General features: G+C 47.4%; 1 protein-coding gene across 2 annotated transcripts in view; it reads right to left on the bottom strand.

The window, feature by feature from the left end:
* LOC138677016 (volume-regulated anion channel subunit LRRC8E) overlaps window positions 1–18,117 on the bottom strand; it is a 32,061-nt gene extending 13,944 nt beyond the window's left edge. The window contains exon 1 of one of the 2 annotated variants that reach the window (XM_069766800.1): window positions 17,982–18,117. The gene's annotated coding sequence lies outside the window, so the exon portion shown is untranslated. Of the gene's footprint in view, window positions 1–8,606; window positions 8,788–17,981 lie in introns of those variants that run through there. The other variant, XM_069766801.1, reaches the window with a different exon arrangement.
* Between the last annotated feature and the right edge of the window lie 524 nt (window positions 18,118–18,641).

The following is an 18,641-nucleotide window of genomic DNA, read 5'->3' as shown; positions in this document are numbered from 1 at the left end:
TTCTTTAGACCTTCCAGTCTCCTTATTTGTAGTGTCGGCCGGAGATCAGAGGCCCTTGGTGGTAGAAAACTACAAATGGGAGTGACGTCATCCACCGTGGATTTACACACATGGCTAGAGACCCTCAACACTCGACAAAATTTCCAATGCTGCCAGACAACTCATCGGGCATGTTGAAATCCAATATCCCTTATTTCCTCCCCAAACACAAGGCGTAATCTTGAGTTTAAAAACACAACATTAAAGGCGTTTTCCTTTTTTTTTTTTTAAAGTGGTCAGCAAAAGATGTTTATACTTGTAATATAACAAAAAGGAGCCGATACTGACTATCCGCGGATCCAGAGCCAAGTCTTCGCTTCTTTTCCAGTCTCTTTTTGGTCCCAGCGGTGATATCCCGTTGACAGTGCTGCAGCCAAGTCATTGCGCTCAGTGGCTCTGCCGATGTAGATTATATGAGCGGCGGAGCTCAACGACTGGCTGCAAGGCTTTCAACAGGACTTCACCGCTGCAGCCAATAACTGCAGATCAGGGCAGCGGTGACCTTGCTTCGAGTCCGTAAAGGGTAAGAAACGCTCAGGCTTATTTACTTTTTTAATTTATTTTTGTATAATCCTATTGTGGCAGCGGGGCAAAGTTTTCTAATAAGGGAAAAAAAAATAAAATTATATATATATATATATATATATATATATATATATATATATATATATATATATATATATATATATATATATATATATATATATATATATATATATATACACACACACACACACATACATATACTAGCTATTGAACCCGTTCTATGCCCGGGTGGCGAGCATTTATATTGGTATATGATCTCCATTCTGTCATGTGCTGCACCCATCCTGCGCCCCCATCCTATCATGTGCTGCACCCATCCTGCGTCCCCATCCTGTCATGTGCTGCACCCATCCTGCGTCCCCATCCTGTCATGTGCTGCACCCATCCTGCGCCCCCATCCTGTCATGTGCTGCACCTATCCTGCGTCCCCATCCTGGTATGTGCTGCACCCATCCTGCGTCCCCATCCTGTCATGTGCTGCACCCATCCTGTGTCCCCATCCTGTCATGTGCTGCACCCATCCGGGGGCCTGAGCAGGCGGGGACACCGGCGCGCTGTGGGGGTCAGGTGCCGGTATCGCCGCCAGCTCAGGCCCCCCAGCACTTACTATATTCACCTGTCCTCCGTTCCACCGCCATCTTCCCGGTCTCCTGGCTGTGACTGTTCAGTCAGAGGGCGGCGCCGGCGTGCATTAAGCGCGTCATCGTGCCCTCTGAACTGAAGGTCGCAGGCCGAAGACCGGGAAGATGGCGGCGCTCAGCTGTGGAACGGAGAACAGGTGAATATGGCCGATACTCACCCTCCTAGCGGTCCCTGCTTCTCTGTTGGAGATCGCGGTGTGCGTTCAGTGTGAACGCATACCGCGATCTCCCGGGAGCGTCACTCTGTGAGGCCCAGACTGCGCCGGCGCTTGCGCCTGCGCAGTCTATAAAGGCTTCGGACAGAGTGACGCTCCCAGCGTTATATTATAGATACAGTGGGGCAAAAAAGTATTTAGTCTGTCAGCAATAGTGCAAGCTCCACCACTTAAAAAGATGAGAGGCGTCTGTAATTTACATCATAGGTAGACCTCAACTATGGGAGACAAACTGAGAAAAAAAATCCAGAAAATCACATTGTCTGTTTTTTGAACATTTTATTTGCATATTATGGTGGAAAATAAGTATTTGGTTTAAAATATATATATATAAAATTTTCCCCCATGTGTTGCCATTTCATCCTTCTCGGCTAGATTTCTAAAACCTTAACATGGTCATAACAGAATTCATCATCTTTCTCCCCCATCTCACGCGACCCCCCCTCCCACCGGACCTATCCATTACAGTAAACGGCTGCTCATTCTCCCCAGTCCCACAAGCTCGCTGCCTCGGGGTATTCCTTGACACTGATCTCTCCTTCAAACCGCATATACAAGCCCTTTCCACTTCCTGCCGACTTCAACTCAAAAATATTTCCCGGATCCGTACATTCCTAAACCAAGAATCTGCAAAAACCCTAGTCCATGCCTTCACCATCTCCCGCCTTGACTACTGCAACCTCCTGCCCTGTGGCCTCCCCTCGAACACTCTCGCACCCCTGCAATCTATTCTAAACTCTGCTGCTCGACTAATCCACCTGTCCCCCCGCTATTCCCCGACCTCTCCCCTCTGTCAATCCCTTCACTGGCTCCCAATTGCCCAGAGACTCCAGTACAAAACCCTAACCATGACGTACAAAGCCATCTACAACCTGTCTCCTCCATACATCTGTGACCTCGTCTCCAGGTACTTACCTACACGCAACCGCCGATCCTCACAAGATCTCCTTCTCTACTCCCCTCTTATCTCCTCTTCCCACAATTGCATACAAGATTTCTCCTGCACATCCCCCTACTCTGTAACTCTCTACCACAACATATTAGCCTCTCACCTACCATCGAAACCTTCAAAAACAACCTAAAGACCCACCTCTTCCAACAAGCCTACAACCTGCAGTAACCACCGATCGACCAAACCGCTGCACGACCAGCTCTACCCTCTCCTACTGTATCCTCACCCATCCCTTGTAGATTGTGAGCCCTTGCGGGCAGGGTCCTCTCTCCTCATGTACCAGTCGTGACTCGTATTGGTTAAGATTATTGTACTTGTTTTTATGTATACCCTCCTCACATGTAAAGCGCCATGGAATAAATGGCGCTATAATAATAAATAATAATTTTCCCCCTTGTGTTTCAGTTCTCCTGGAGGCTTTGTCCCTGGGAATGAAGGGGGGGGGGGGGGGGGGGGGGCAGGGCTGTCCATTAGGAGAACAATCATCAGCCTAGGGATACAGTTTGCACTACACAGAAATCATGCAGTTAGTATAAAGATCAGCTTATTAGTGGAGAAGGGTTAGATTTATAGTGAAAGCACTTCTTAGTTGGGGGTCAGTCAGAGAGTCAGAGTGGAGGAGAGCGCGTGAGGAGTCTGGGAGAGTCAGGTTTGTGATGTAGTTCTGAGGAAGTGCTAGATAATGAAGTACCAACAGGTTCCCAAAAAGCAGATGCATCAGAGGCGAAAGGGTTCTTTCAGTACAAGCCTCCTAACAGTATGAAGACACATCCGAAGCTTTGTGTGGAGGCCGGGACAGTCTTGGGCCTAGGGCCCGGAAGAGGTATTGAGTGCCACATGCCTGTCTTCTCTGTGAGGAAGACATCAATCGGGTCACAGCGAAAGGGAAGGATGGTGTGCTTCAATGAAACGGTAATGTCGGATAGGAAGCACCTGGGACTAACAGAAGAGGTTGAGGAGGGGGCAGGTCTGGCAGAACGACATCAAGAACTGATAGTACACAGTGGAAATGGAACATCACCAAAAAGGGACTCTGTCTCAGAATTGTCTGCTGTCATATTCGAAACCAGATCCAGTCCCATGAACGGGTAGGCAACAATGACTCCCGAACTACAAGTGAGTAAAGAATGAACTCCGCAGCACAATACACATCAGTCAGATTCCTGTTTAGAAGAGATCTTTCCGGGAAAAGAGAACTCCGTTCCGGCCCACAGCAAACTGGCCCTGTACCGCCCTTCATAAACACAATTGCCCTATGGTCTGACAGTAAACCAGGACTTAGGTGCCTATTGTATGGGCCACTTACTACAAATACAAATTTCATTTATCTTAAGAATTTGCGACAACTAAATATTCCCAACCAGTAGCAAATAGTCACATGAGACACAGATTGCCATGTAGGATTCATTATTGAAGCATGCAAGGGCATCTTCATTCATAGTTAGATGTCATCACTCCTATAGCTACATATTCGAGACTCCTTTTTGACCAAACCTTGGAACTCAAGAATCAACGATTCATTGGGGTCACTCATCAGTCACCTTGCCTTGGGGGGGGTGGGTCACCCACTAGTTGTTATGCACTTGTCAAAATTACAATTAAGCAAATCTTCATTTTGGCCAAGTGTACATGCTATTTCAATAGAGAATGGGGTAATAATTGGGTGCCAGACAACTCTACTCATAGTCAAGCTAAGCAAATAAAACAAGAAAAATCTGAGCCTTGGCTACTTCTCTACAAGGCCTTAGACAGTTTATCTGATGGTCCCATCTGGATGTGACGTCTCCCAACAAATCTCATAAGCCTACGGCTACTTTTAGGAAATCTACTGACTTAAGGTACCGTCTCACAGTGGCACTTTGGTCGCTACGACGGCACGATCCGTGACGCTCCAGCATCGCTCCAGCGTCGTAGACTGCGGTCATACTTCGCAATGCACGACGCTGGAGCGATAATTTAATGACGTATGTGCGATGTAGAAGTCGTTGGTTACTATGCGCACATCGTATACAATATCGTGCACACCTTTGTTACACCATGTGATCATGCCGCCACAGCGGGACACTAGACGACGAAAGAAAGTTTCAAACGATCTGCTACGACGTACGATTCTCAGCGGGGTCCCTGATCGCAGGAGCGTGTCAGACACAGCGAGATCGTAAGTATATCGCTGGAACGTCACGAATCGTGCCGTCGTAGCGATCAAAATGCCACTGTGTGACGGTACCCTTACGTATGGCAATGCTTAGACAAGAGCACTACACTGTACATCAATTGGTATACAGTCAGGACCCATTTCCAGTCTTCCTTATTGTAATGAATGATGTCGTGTGATCTCTGTGTTACAAGAACCACAAGCATCAGATCTTACAAATTAAATATCGGGAATTAGCAGAAAGAAATTACAAAAATGAGGAAACTAAAGGACCTGGACAATGTCAGCATTACCTCTTTGCTGTTCCCAGCCATTTTAGGTTTTAAAGACTTCCTCATTTAATTACCTAGTGAGGCTGATGGGAAGAGAATATGTGACCAGGGCATGCCCTGATGACATCTCACAGGGCTTCCCATTAACTAGTCCATAGCCAGAGGGCAATCACATCATGATGACTACAGAAGCAAGGAAATCATCTGTAAAGTACAGTAATACATCATCCCTGCGAAGTGTCGATGTGCTATCTGATATATAAAAATCGGATAGCACACAGATCTATTGTGTATGTCCAAGTCTGATCCTTAAAACTGGATCAACATACGAACTGCTCAGAGTCTCATGGAGGTCACACTCGGATCTGTGATTTGTTAACAGATCCATGAAACTATTTCACACAGATGATTGCTTTACTGCCAATTTGCCAAACTTCTTAGTTCCTAGCCATTAATAAATAGTATTCAATATCAGCATAAATGATTATAAATAAGAAGGGGGTGTGTTATCTAGGCGATACTACCCCTTTATATGAACCACTCTTTTTTCCCCCTCTACCTCCTCCCCAACCCTAAACATGTGCAACTCTGCATGAAACCCAAGTTGGGCAGCATGTGGCAGAGGGTAGTCTTTTTGAGACAGCTATTGGGCACAGGAGGGAAGGCTCATATCCCACTGCAACCCCGATGCATCCTCATGGACTCCTGCACAGTCAAGAGCATGTCGGTCAGGAGGACCCAGGCGCACAATGAGCATGTCAGTCAGAAGGACCCAATATAGAAATAAAACCTGGTGCACAGCCAAAGAACAAGAGGTGCTCAGGTAGGTTCCAACACCATACCAAATGTAAACAAAAACCTGGCACTCAACTTTATATGTCTGAGGAGATTTTATTGTTCAGCAACAAAAACGTTTCGGTCCTTTACAAGTTGGACCTTCATCAGTTACGTGCTATTGAGCATGTAGTTGTGGGCAGTGTACTTCTATGAGTGCGCATTAATAGGGATGGCTGTCAGAACGCTGACAATATAAGTGCAAAGGCTCAATCCAGATGCTGTAGTCGGAGTAGACGCGGTGTCCACCGCTGGTCCTAACGCTCGTGCTGGGAAGACGCCCTTCCCAGCACGAGCGTTAGGACCAGCGGTGGACACCGCGTCTACTCCGACTACAGCATCTGGATTGTAAAGGACCGAAACGTTTTTGTTGCTGAACAATAAAATCTCCTCAGACATATAAAGTTGAGTGCCAGGTTTTTGTTTACAGTCAGAAGGACCCAGGCGCACAAAGAGCATGTCGGTCAGGAGGACCCAGGCGCACAAAGAGCATCTCACTCAGGAGGACCCAGGCGCACAAAGAGCATGTCGGTCAGGAGGACCCAGTCGCACAAAGAGCATGTCGGTCAGGAGGACCCAGTCGCACAAAGAGCATGTCGGTCAGGAGGACCCAGTCGCACAAAGAGCATGTCGGTCAGGAGGACCCAGGCGCACAAAGAGCATGTCGGTCAGGAGGACCCAGGCGCACAAAGAGCATGTCGGTCAGGAGGACCCAGGCGCACAAAGAGCATGTCGGTCAGGAGGACCCAGGCGCACAAAGAGCATGTCGGTCAGGAGGACCCAGGCGCACAAAGAGCATGTCGGTCAGGAGGACCCAGGCGCACAAAGAGCATATCGGTCAGGAGGACCCAGGCGCACAAAGAGCATCTCACTCAGGAGGACCCAGGCGCAGAAAGAGCATGTCGGTCAGGAGGACCCAGGCACACAAAGAGCATCTCACTCAGGAGGACCCAGGCGCAGAAAGAGCATGTCGGTCAGGAGGACCCAGGCGCACAAAGAGCATGTCGGTCAGGAGGACCCAGGCGCACAAAGAGCATGTCGGTCAGGAGGACCCAGGCGCACAAAGAGCATGTCGGTCAGGAGGACCCAGGCGCACAAAGAGCATGTCGGTCAGGAGGACCCAGGCGCACAAAGAGCATGTCGGTCAGGAGGACCCAGGCGCACAAAGAGCATGTCGGTCAGGAGGACCCAGGCGCACAAAGAGCATGTCGGTCAGGGAGGACCCAGGCGCACAAAGAGCATGTCGGTCAGGAGGACCCAGGCGCACAAAGAGCATCTCACTCAGGAGGACCCAGGCGCAGAAAGAGCATGTCGGTCAGGAGGACCCAGGCGCACAAAGAGCATGTCGGTCAGGAGGACCCAGGCGCACAAAGAGCATGTCGGTCAGGAGGACCCAGGAGCACAAAGAGCATGTCGGTCAGGAGGACCCAGGCGCACAAAGAGCATGTCGGTCAGGAGGACCCAGGCGCACAAAGAGCATGTCGGTCAGGAGGACCCAGGCGCACAAAGAGCATCTCACTCAGGAGGACCCAGGCGCACAAAGAGCATGTCGGTCAGGAGGACCCAGGTGCACAAAGAGCAAGTCGGTCAGGAGGACCCAGGTGCACAAAGAGCAAGTCGGTCAGGAGGACCCAGGTGCACAAAGAGCATCTCACTCAGGAAGACCCAGGCGCAGAAAGAGCATGTCGGTCAGGAGAACCCAGGCGCACAAAGAGCAAGTCGGTCAGGAGGACCCAGGCGCACAAAGAGCATGTCGGTCAGGAGGACCCAGGCGCACAAAGAGCATCTCACTCAGGAGGACCCAGGCGCAGAAAGAGCATGTCGGTCAGGAGGACCCAGGCACACAAAGAGCATCTCACTCAGGAGGACCCAGGCGCAGAAAGAGCATGTCGGTCAGGAGGACCCAGGCGCACAAAGAGCATGTCGGTCAGGAGGACCCAGGCGCACAAAGAGCATGTCGGTCAGGAGGACCCAGGCGCACAAAGAGCATGTCGGGCAGGGAGGACCCAGGCGCACAAAGAGAATGTCGGTCAGGGAGGACCCAGGCGCACAAAGAGCATGTCGGTCAGGAGGACCCAGGCGCACAAAGAGCATCTCACTCAGGAGGACCCAGGTGAACCCATTCCAACACCTTATATAGAGCAATTAACTCAATTAGGAGGGAGAAATGCTTAATTCGTCCTATGGTGGTGCTATAGGGCAATTATCTACTCACTGATCTGGTTCTTCCTCAGATCATAACTGATTGTTTGGGATCCCAGTAGAAGGAGATTCAGTGATCTGATATACTTTATTTTAACAAGCAATATATCCAACATATCCATATTACCTACAGCTCCTGCGGATGTCATCACCCAGCTGTCGCAGGCTCCCGTTGAGATGCATGACTGTATATATGGAGAAGAGCTTCCACTCAGGAGAGCATTTTACCAATTACATGTATTGATTTGCACACCAGATTTCTCTGAAAATTCCACTCACTAACTCTCTGCCAAGGACAATTACGGTATACTTAACCATCAAAAGTGACGAAACATTCCAAGAAGGGATACGTTTCCACTTATTACTCAGCTGTTCCTCTGACTGAATGTGCCATTTGTACTGGATTCTGCATCTCACGACATCCTTGTACAGTTATAGGGCTGCCCTGCCAGGCACGGACCAAGGAGAGCTTTCCAAGGATGAAGAGCAATAACCCAAGCTTATGGACAAGTGATGGCTTGCGTAATTAGTAGATCATCTCATGAAGGTAAGGGTGGATATTGGCATGAGACGGAGGTCTTCACCATAGCATTTATATATGATAGATAAGGTAAGATATTAAGCTTATACGTTGCAAGGTGAAGCTTTTCCATGTCGACCAACCATCAGACATAATGATACAATTCTTATATCCTCTATACATAGAACACTACAACCCCCAACAAGACCAACCCAGAACATTAAACTTACCACATCATACAATTTTGCTGAGCGATAAGTTACTTCTGGTCAGTAATGCATTTCCTGGTCATTATAAAACAGCAGGCGGGTTTTCAGGACACATGCTGGAAGTCTGGTCTTGTCCCTGGACCTAGTAGGACTTGTTCTAGTCTTCTATAGTTTTCCTATACCATTCTCCTCCTGCACTGCATGTAGGTTGGGCTGTTTTGCTGGAAGGCTTGCGTGTAACTTGAGAGCTTTAATAGGTCTGGTATTTAAAGGGACAATGCCTGCTTTCAGCGTATTAATGACGGGAACACAACATCGCTCAGTAACGTTCAAGCCAACAAGCACATCTGGCGCCGTTTTACGAGACGTTTTATGGAGGAAACCTCTCTCCCCACAATCTACATTCTCTATGCACGTAGTGTTATCGCGCCTACCATAAGCCTGCAAGAGGCACAAATTTCACCAACGCAAGTAACGAAAAACAATACAGGATATTCTAGCCGCTAATTTTCCCCATTTAGGCAACTTATCGGGAATTTGTCATCAAAAAATTACTTGTCTAAATCAAGTGTTTGTTTAAATATTTTGGGTTCAATTTTCATATGCAATATATTTAAAAAAAAAAAATCAGAAATCAATTGTGAATGGTGGATCCCGTATTATCTACTGTATATAGAGCAGTAATCCTGTCTGTAAGGATAATGAGACTTCTGAAAAGTCTTCTGTACAGGATAGCATAACTAGAATTTTGCTAAAGTGGCCAGTGTGAAAATTGCAAGTATGATGACACATTCTCTTTAGAAACACCAGTCACTAGATGGACGTATATCTATAAATCCCCTCAAGTAGTTAATCCAACTGGAAAACTGTAGACCGGAAATCTATAAATCGTTTTTTGCCTATTCCCTATTGTTTTAGGCAACTTTCACACTAGCGTCGGAATCTCCCCGTCGTAATGCGTCGGGGAGAGATTCCGACGCTAGCGTTTATCGCACTGCACAACGGAGGCAGCGGATGCATTTCTCCGGCGCATCCGCTGCCCCATTGTAAGGTGCGGGGAGGTGGGGGCGGAGTTCCGGCCGCGCATGCGCGGTCGGAAAAAGCGGACCGACAGGAGCAAAAAACATTACATGTAGCGTTTTTTGCTCCCGACGGTCCGCCAAAGCACGACGCATCCATCGCACGACTGATGCGACGTGTGGCAATCCGTCATTCAATACAAGTCTATGGGGAAAAAACGCATCCTGCAAGCACTTTTGCAGGATGCGTTTTTTCTGCAAAACGACGCATTGTGACGGATTGCAGTTAACGCTAGTGTGAAAGTAGCCTTAGTTGGGTCACATCATGCATGGTTTTTTTTAACAACATTTTTTCAAGAATTAAAGTGATTCTGAAAAAGCTGGAAAGGGAACTATGCGTTTCAGAGGACTAGTCCAAAAGAAAAGGACGGTCTCCGGCAATTTCTCTGCCCTGCTTCCCCTACGTGTGTGTGTGTATAGGGAGAGACCTGTCCCTCAAGGGGAGCGGGGTGGAGAGAAGCTGCCGGGGATCACGACGTTCAGATAAGTAGTCCAAAAGGCCTGCCTCCGACGGTTTTTCTGCCTTGCTTACCCTATGTGTGTGTGTATAGGGAGAGGCCTCTCACTGACGGGGAAGAAGGTATCGAAACGCCACTGGGGACCATGATGTTCAGATGCGTAGTCCAAAAGGCCTGTCTATGGCAGTTTCTCTGCCCTGCTTACCCTATGTGTGTGTATAGGCAGAGGCCTCTCACTGACGAGGAAGAAGGTGTCGAAACGCCACTGGGGACCATGAGGGTTCAGGTGAGTAGTCCAAAAGGCCTGTCTATGGCGGTTTCTCTGCCCTGCTTACCCTATGTGTGTGTATAGGCAGAGGCCTCTCACTGACGGGGAAGAAGGTGTCGAAACTCCACTGGGGACTATGACGTTCAGATGAGTAGTCCAAAAGGCCTGTCTATGACGGTTTGTCTGCCCTGCTTACCCTGTGTGTGTGTGTATAGGGAGAGGACTCTCACTGACAGGGAGGAAGGTGTCGAAACTCCACTGGGGACCATGACGTTCAGATGACTAGTCCAAGAGGCAAGTCACCGAAGGCTTCTCCCTGCTCCACTCCCCTTCAGTGGCTATTAGTGTGTGTATGGGGAAAGACCTGTCAGTCATGAAAAGTGGAGTAGTGAAGTCGCCGGGAGACTAGTCACATGAGCGCCATGATCCCCATCTGGCTTTTAAATCTATATTTTTTCAGAAAATGTTCCGCTCCGCATAAAACATACCCGGCTGAAATAATGGAGCCGGGAGTCTGATTCATGCTGCCTCCCATGGTGCGTGCAGCACAAATCAGCTGTCAGGCTCCCTTTAACATGTAGTTGACATTTCTGGTGTGGGAACATATGTTTAATGTTACAAACCATAGACATATTTTGCCAACAATCTTGAATTTGCCAGGAATAACTGGATTTCCTGGAAATAATCAGTCAGTCCTGGGTCAAAACTGGCAGAATTTACGTAAACCCCCAAAGTGGGCATTCATGTTCCAGTTGGGGGCCTTACCATAAATGTTGTTATTAGCCAATAGCAATGTAAGCAAGTATGGACCATGGACATGTGAGTTCTCCTCTCTATGAGGGAGGATAAGAGGAATCCTTATTGCGTAGATTTGTGAGGGTCCGAAAAGTTCTGTTTGCCAACTATGAAGGGTCCAGGTAACGTAAAGTCAAAATCAATTAAATACTATCCCAAAAAAGCAAATTGCTCCATGATATCCCATTTTTTTTAGAAGGTTCTAAAAATTAAGTAAGACAGGAACCCCCCACGTTGCAAAAAATGTCCTCAATCCAGTTGAAGAGCTGAACAACAAAGCTCTTGAGGTATGAGGACCCACATTTTTTGGCAGCAGTGAGTCTCTCAGAAGTCAACCCAGACTAATCTCACCTGTAAAATTCCCCCAATAACTTCTAGTCATGGCCGCAGAGATTCACACAGGAGATTGTCGTAATTATAATAATATATATTTTCATAAAGCTCATGTATAGCATCACTGATGTCTCATCACCACATCTCTGCGCCTCACCCTTCGTTAGAACATAGAAAAGTAATTAAATATAATTATGTCCTCTAAGGGGACAAGTGGCATGCAAATACATTTACATGAAGAAGCAACCCAAGCCTGAACGCTATTAATCCTCACATTCCTAATTATAATTAGATTTCTTCCTCTAGCCGTACAGCTATGTCGGCCATCTCTCCCATACACAGGAGCTCTCGTTCAGCCAAGCTTTCCTATGTCCTATGTGACAGAGCCGATGTCAGACATCTCTGGTGGCTTATGTCCAGAACGAAAATATGGACAGTCAGAAATCGGGCATGCTAGATCCTTAAGTACCTGAGCATCAATTGTCCAGGCTACCATACACACACTGCTGGCTGAACCCTTCGATATCAGTGGGTTCGGTCTACGTTACTAATTTATGATGGCTTCTACACATTTATTTTTAGGCCATATTCAGTATTTGGTCAGTATTTTACCTCAGAATTTGTAAGCGAAAACCAGGAGTGGGTGATAAATACAGAAGTGTTGACGTGTTTCTATTATACTTTTCCTCTGATTGTTCCACTCCTGATTTTGGCTTACAAATACTGAGGTAAAATACTGACCGTGTGACCGTAGCCTAAGGGTATGTTTCCATGTTCAGGAAACGCTGCGTTTTTGACGGAGCGTTGAGCCGCAGCGTCAAAAACGCAGCGTCCAGATGTTACAGCATAGTGGAGGGGATTTCATGAAATCCAGTCTCCACTATGCATTAAAAGACGCATGCGGCATACCCGCAAAAACGCACATGCAGCGCGTCTTTTAAGAACGCAGCATGTCCTTACATTGCAGAAAAAACGCAAGGACAACGCAGGTGACCTGCCAGTGACCTCAGGTGCAGATTTGGTCAGGATTTTACCTGCATAAAATCCTGACCAAATCCTGATGCAATCCTGAACGTGGACACATACCCTTGGACATCGGATAGGACATCTCTGCAGCAGCAACCGGCCTCAATACTTGTAAATACACCTAAACAAATCCCTCAAACAACGCCATGAAGTGATCATATATAAATGACACCTACAAACAAAACTTTACACTGGGCCAATTCAAATGAACATGATTTTTATTAGAAAAATATTATAGGTATTAAAAATGGGCAAAACCACAAGCACAAAAAGGGTGGGTAGCCCAAGGAGTAAGCCAACAACAAAGTGTGCACATAAGGTAAATACAATCAAATAAATAATATTAATATGTGCACACAAAAAGATCAAAAAGGTACTGTGTAACTATGCACCCAAGGCACATGTAAGCGCCACTCCATACCAGTGTATGTACCAGCAATAGATATAGTTACCTGCGGAGTACTCCTGGGGGACCCACCACACCCGACGCGCGTTTCGCACCGAAATGCTTCGTCCAGGGGTGGTTGGGTACTGGCCAGATAAGGTATATATACAAACAAGGACCAATAGAAAGAGAAACCCTAATTGCATAGATATAATACCTCTGTGCTAGAGTGTCCTGAATAGCGTCACAATCTAATTTTATTGGTTACCGCACGGTTGTCACAGAAACTCGGTGGTAAACTTGGTTAAACTCAATACTTGGTCAAAAACGGGCCATTAGGTAACGGAAGCACCGCACCTCGGTCAGTCCAGTCAACCCCAGAAGTGATGAGAAGAACAAGGACCGGTCTTGTTTTCCCAAGTAGTAGTATTTGTTCCTGGTGCTTTGCTATGCCTTATTGGCAGGCGTGGTTTAGACGCGTGTTTACTTTATGACTGTTTTTTCCCTTCCTTTAATGGATATTTAAACAATGACGGTCGGTTACGTCACCATCAGCCACCGCGTGTAATGACAGGCAGCTCCTGCACCCTTCCGTGGTGAATCTGGACCCATTCATGTGTGCAACTTTGGTATATGCCTGACCCCACCGTATCAACGGCCGTGTGACCCCCGACTAAGACAGTTTCAGATGAGTACAATTCTTTTTTTTTTTTTTTGCACCTGTATTACAACTGCAAATCCTGGCTCTTCCTGATGTCTCCCAAAAACCCATAAGAATGCAATGAATCTTATCGGAAACTTAAAATGAAGGTGGACTCACTTTTAGGCCACGTTAGGTTAACACCCATCGGTTGATTCATCAAAGCTTTTACGCTGGAAAAGTGGCAGGAAAGTTTTGAAAATTTGCAAAAAAAAGTAGCGCAAAAATTTGGGGACATTCTTATAGTTTTCACACCATTTTGAATCGGCTTTGTCAAAATGGTCAAAGCTGGGGAGGACCTCAGGGTCAAGACCAGAAAAATTTAGCACCAAATTAAAAAAACAAACCAAACAAAAAACACCCAAAAAATAGATTACTCAGGAAAGCAATGGGATCAAAATAAGGCCAAAAACTGGTCACTTGTAACCTGGTCACGGGTCCTGTAAACGCCACTGATGCCATTTCTGAGAGGTTACTACCTTCCGAGTACCTCTTTAGCGTCAATGGGGATCACATGCCGGTTGCAGGATCTAAGCATGTGTATGAATGGGTGCGCCGTGGAGGCTACCGGTTATAAACTGTAGTAATGAGGTTCTTATAATCTTATCGTGCAGATAACATATCCACAGTACCTGTGGGGAGATCTCTAGTCAAATATTGACCGGCGCACATTCCTTCTTGGAATTCCGTTTTCCCACAATGAACTACAGAACCCGATTACGGACAGGACCAAAGTGTGCCCTGGATCTTAGAGAAAGTGACTGATAAACCATCTATGTGAAAGCTACCCCTCCCCCAACTAGAGATTATTGACCACAGACTGAGGTATTGTTCTCTGTTATCAGCTCTATCAGAGACAATAGATAAATGTTCAGTTGTCCATTAGAAAGGCCTACAGAGATGCACATGGAAATCACCATTAGGTTTGGCGCTGTACAACCCCCTCCATACATTAACCATGCATTTTCAACAAGGGAGAGAGGAGAGAGATATGTCAGCGGTTTATGTCCCGGGAAAACAAAAGGATTGGAACTGAAATTCCAACAATTTGATTTTACTCCCCCTTGAGTCATACAACTCAGACCTGATGAAATCAAGACATGAGGCCTGATTCATCATTTGCGGGATTTTTTCTTATGTCAGTTTTCTTTTCATCAGCTGATTGAGCACAAAAGTTTGCTTTCTCCAGTTTCAGTCCTCCATTCCCAGTAAAGATTTAGTTTTCTCCCGTCAGAGCCTTTCTCCAGCAGCTCTGGTACATGTGCTTACAATAAAGTTCCTCTGTCAGTTGAGACATGTATCTCAGGAGCTGTGTTTCTTCATATTGCAGCTCATTTGAATTATGTGAGGGGGGTAGCCATTGCGGCTGTAAAACAGGTCTAATCTGAAGTAGACAAGGTGGAGTTATGACACCAATGCAGGACTATGGGTGCATACACACATGTACTGTACATTGGTAAAATTTTGCATGCTTCCCTAAATTCAGAATTGCCCTCTTGTCATAAAGGATCACATTGCTCGTGTTGAATTACTACTGTGAGCAATGAGTATATTAGAAGTGCAAACAGTCATTTGGTGAAACAGCACTCCCTGTGGTCACATGGAGATATTGCATTCAGACAAAAACTTCTCACAGCTGAGGTTTTGTTACAATCGTCTCCAACCCAAGATCTAGCACAAAACTCTATCCTGTCCTGATATTTTGCCACCATGGGTGTCTCACAGACGATCCCAGAATACACGCAGCTGTCGCAAACCCTCAGCTGTGAGAAATAACTTCTGGGCAGGGCTTTTAGTTTTATATTATATTAGAAAGTTGCAGAACTTTTCATCCCTTTATGTAGGAAGTGCACTTCTATATGCACGCAAGAGCGGACAAATTAAAGGCACGGCCTGTCGCAGCACGTTGTGTCTGCGGTGTAGTGAAGCGCTATAGGGGCTCGTCCTTTCTTGCCTACCCATTAACCCTTCCCTTGCTTTAAAAAAAAAAAAAAAAAAAGGACCTTTCTGGTTCTGGAATCCAACAGCTGCTGTTCTTCGCTGACAGTGGCTTTTTAAAGACACATTCTCTATTTCTCCATATGTGGAAACCAGGAGGTCACACAGCTGTAGTCAAGTGTTTGACCCCCATTTTAGGGGGATCATAACGCCTCTTCAATGACCAACCAAAGTCTAGACGCCATGACCATTTGCACTCATGTAATGCCTGAAGCAAGCGTTTTGGGCAACCAATTTGAGTTGTGTCTCCATCTTGGTTATCAATAGAAGAACCCCTATATTTAAGGCCCTGTGGAAGGGTTGTCCAACACATCACTTCTGCGTCCGGAGGACAACTAGGGCTGCTCACCTCCTGATGGAGAAAGTGATTGGTGCTGAAATAGTCCAATTAATTCAAATAAGAAGCGCACGTACCTGCCAAGATGTGCACACTAGTGATGAGCGAACGTGCTGGGATTAGGTGTTATCTCAGCATGCTCCGCTGCCAACAGCGGCTTCACAGCGCTCGATTACTATGTTTGAGCTCCTGCGGCTGTTCGACAGCAGCAACATGTTTGTTAGGCTGTCCATACAAGGTGTCCCTGCATGTGTTACAGCTGTCGGACATGTGTCGGCTGTAGACTTCGGTGACTGTGGACACATATGGAGCCCGACTGGACCCAGGACAGAGGCAGCGCTGTAAGATTTGCCGTCTAGCCCTTATTTGTCATTTTGTTTATGTGTCTACAGGAAGTCGGCAGATTGCGGAGTCTCTGAGGTAAGATATTGACATAGGCGACATGTAAGAACGCAGAGAAAAATACATTTTTTTCAGAAAAGGCAATTTTGATTTTGCACCATTTTTTTGTAGAATTTTGCCCAGAAAATGTCAGTGAAAACCACAAGACAAAATAAAAAGTGACTTCGATAAATAGCAAATGATGAATCGGCCCCTATATGTCCTGGACCTGCGGCATTTTGGGGTTTTGGTTAAATGTGTCCACTACTCAGACAACCCCTTATAGAATGAGGACACCTATAGTAGTGGACAACCCCTATAAAGAGAGGATAACCTACTGATTGCTGAGACCCCCAGAACGGTCTCTTCAAGAGTCCCGGCGGGTGGTCCCGCAACGTTCAGGACGTTCTCCCCCATCCTATGGATAGGTGGTGACTTCTAATCTTAGTACACGCTCTAAGTTTGTTTTTTTAATACTCTCGGGTACTATTATCTATATTATAATTAATTGGGAAAATTTTGGAAGCAATTAAGTTAGAAATTTGGAACTTGTAAAATGCTCCAGAGCCGCAATCACAATTCTGCTCATTGATTTTGGGGAAAAAGGTCAACAAAGTGGTTGTCAGATACCCACCTGAACAGATGAAGTCACGGGTACAGTGTTCTTCCGCTGAGTACTATGTCGGGGTTTCGGAACCCCCGGCGGAGTCAGTGTGGACGCCGTCTGCGCTCCATCCTGGCAGAATTCGTCTTTTTCACGCATGGACAAAAAAAAAAACAAAAACTTGGTCTGCCGAGGATACGAATGCTACCAGGATAGGGATCAGACGACGTCCACAGGGACACCGCCATCCTCAATCAGGGTAACGGCTACGTTGGGGGTTCAGTTTTTGGGGAGGATACTAGTAGAAACCCCAACATGGTGCGCTATTGTGAACAGAGACTTAGCGGAGCGCCTATTATGCACCATGTTTCCTTCTCGGTGCCCGGGGTAAAGACAAAAACCAGGGAAAGCTCTGAGCAAGCAAGAAAGGCTTCGTGATTTCAGCGGTGAAGCCCATAAGATTGTGACTGGATCTCTGGACGGTGTCACAGGTATAATCATGGGCCAGGTACGGACCGGCCGCGGCCCCCCAATCTCACCTGTGTGGGCTCAGGTCAGGAGACCCCCATTCCCAGTCCGGATATTGGGATTTGTGCTCGGACCCTGATGACTGGCGGACGGATCCAGTTGATAAACCCGGCGGACAGACCCCACTTTGGATTTTCTGACACCATGAAGTCGAATATGAGGCGGCCGTATACCAGCAGCATGTACAAGGGGTATACAGGACAGGACTACTACCCCCATCCCACCCAGAACCCAGGCACTGCAGGCTGTATCATCAGTATAGGGTCAGTGCCCCACTGCACTACAAGTACTGTCCTGCAATGGAGCCCCATCTGCCACTACTCATCCTGCTGGGATGGCAGTGATGTACTCATAACTGCACATTACTGCTGGGAGTTGTAGTTCTCTGAACACTCACATCAGCAGATGACATCATGGAGGTCGGCGGTGATCACACACAAGGCGCTGAGAAGTGCACGAATAATAACAGCGATCCCCCCCTCCCCCTCCACAGATAGAACTTACCAGGACCGAGCCCAGCTCAGGACACACAGGCAGGACAGAGCCTCATCTCCTGCCGGACCGCACCACGCTGCAGCTACAGGAGGGGGCAGCGACCGACCGGCCGCTCCGGGATCTCCTGGCTGAGCGCTCAGTGAGGGGGAGTGAGACAGGGAGGAGCAGACGCCACAGCGGCCACACAACAACACACCACACCTCCCCCAGGGCGAGCGGCACGTGTGCTGAGTGCTGTACTGCCGGCTCTATAGGGGGCAGGGGATCATCAGAGCCAGTTACAGGTGTGCTCAGTGCTGTACTGCCGGCTCTATAGGGGGCAGGGGATCATCAGAGCCAGTTACAGGTGTGCTCAGTGCTGTACTGCCGGCTCTATAGGGGGCAGGGGATCATCAGAGCCAGTTACAGGTGTGCTCAGTGCTGTACTGCCGGCTCTATAGGGGGCAGGGGATCATCAGAGCATCTACAGGTGTGCTGAGTGCTGTACTGCCGGCTCTATAGGGGGCAGGGGGATCAGCAGAGCTACAGGTGTGCTCAGTGCTGTGCTGCCTGCAGTAACCTGCTATAGGGGGCAGGGAGTCACCAGAGCCAGCTACAGGTGTGCTCAGTGCTGTGCTGCCTGCAGTAACCTGCTATAGGGGGCAGGGAGTCACCAGAGCCATCTACAGG

Source organism: Ranitomeya imitator, chromosome 4 (assembly GCF_032444005.1).
Source record: "Ranitomeya imitator isolate aRanImi1 chromosome 4, aRanImi1.pri, whole genome shotgun sequence".
Taxonomy (NCBI): domain Eukaryota; kingdom Metazoa; phylum Chordata; class Amphibia; order Anura; family Dendrobatidae; genus Ranitomeya; species Ranitomeya imitator.
The sequence above is the reverse complement of the archived record's forward strand: the minus strand, read 5'-3'. Positions and strand labels throughout refer to the sequence as shown.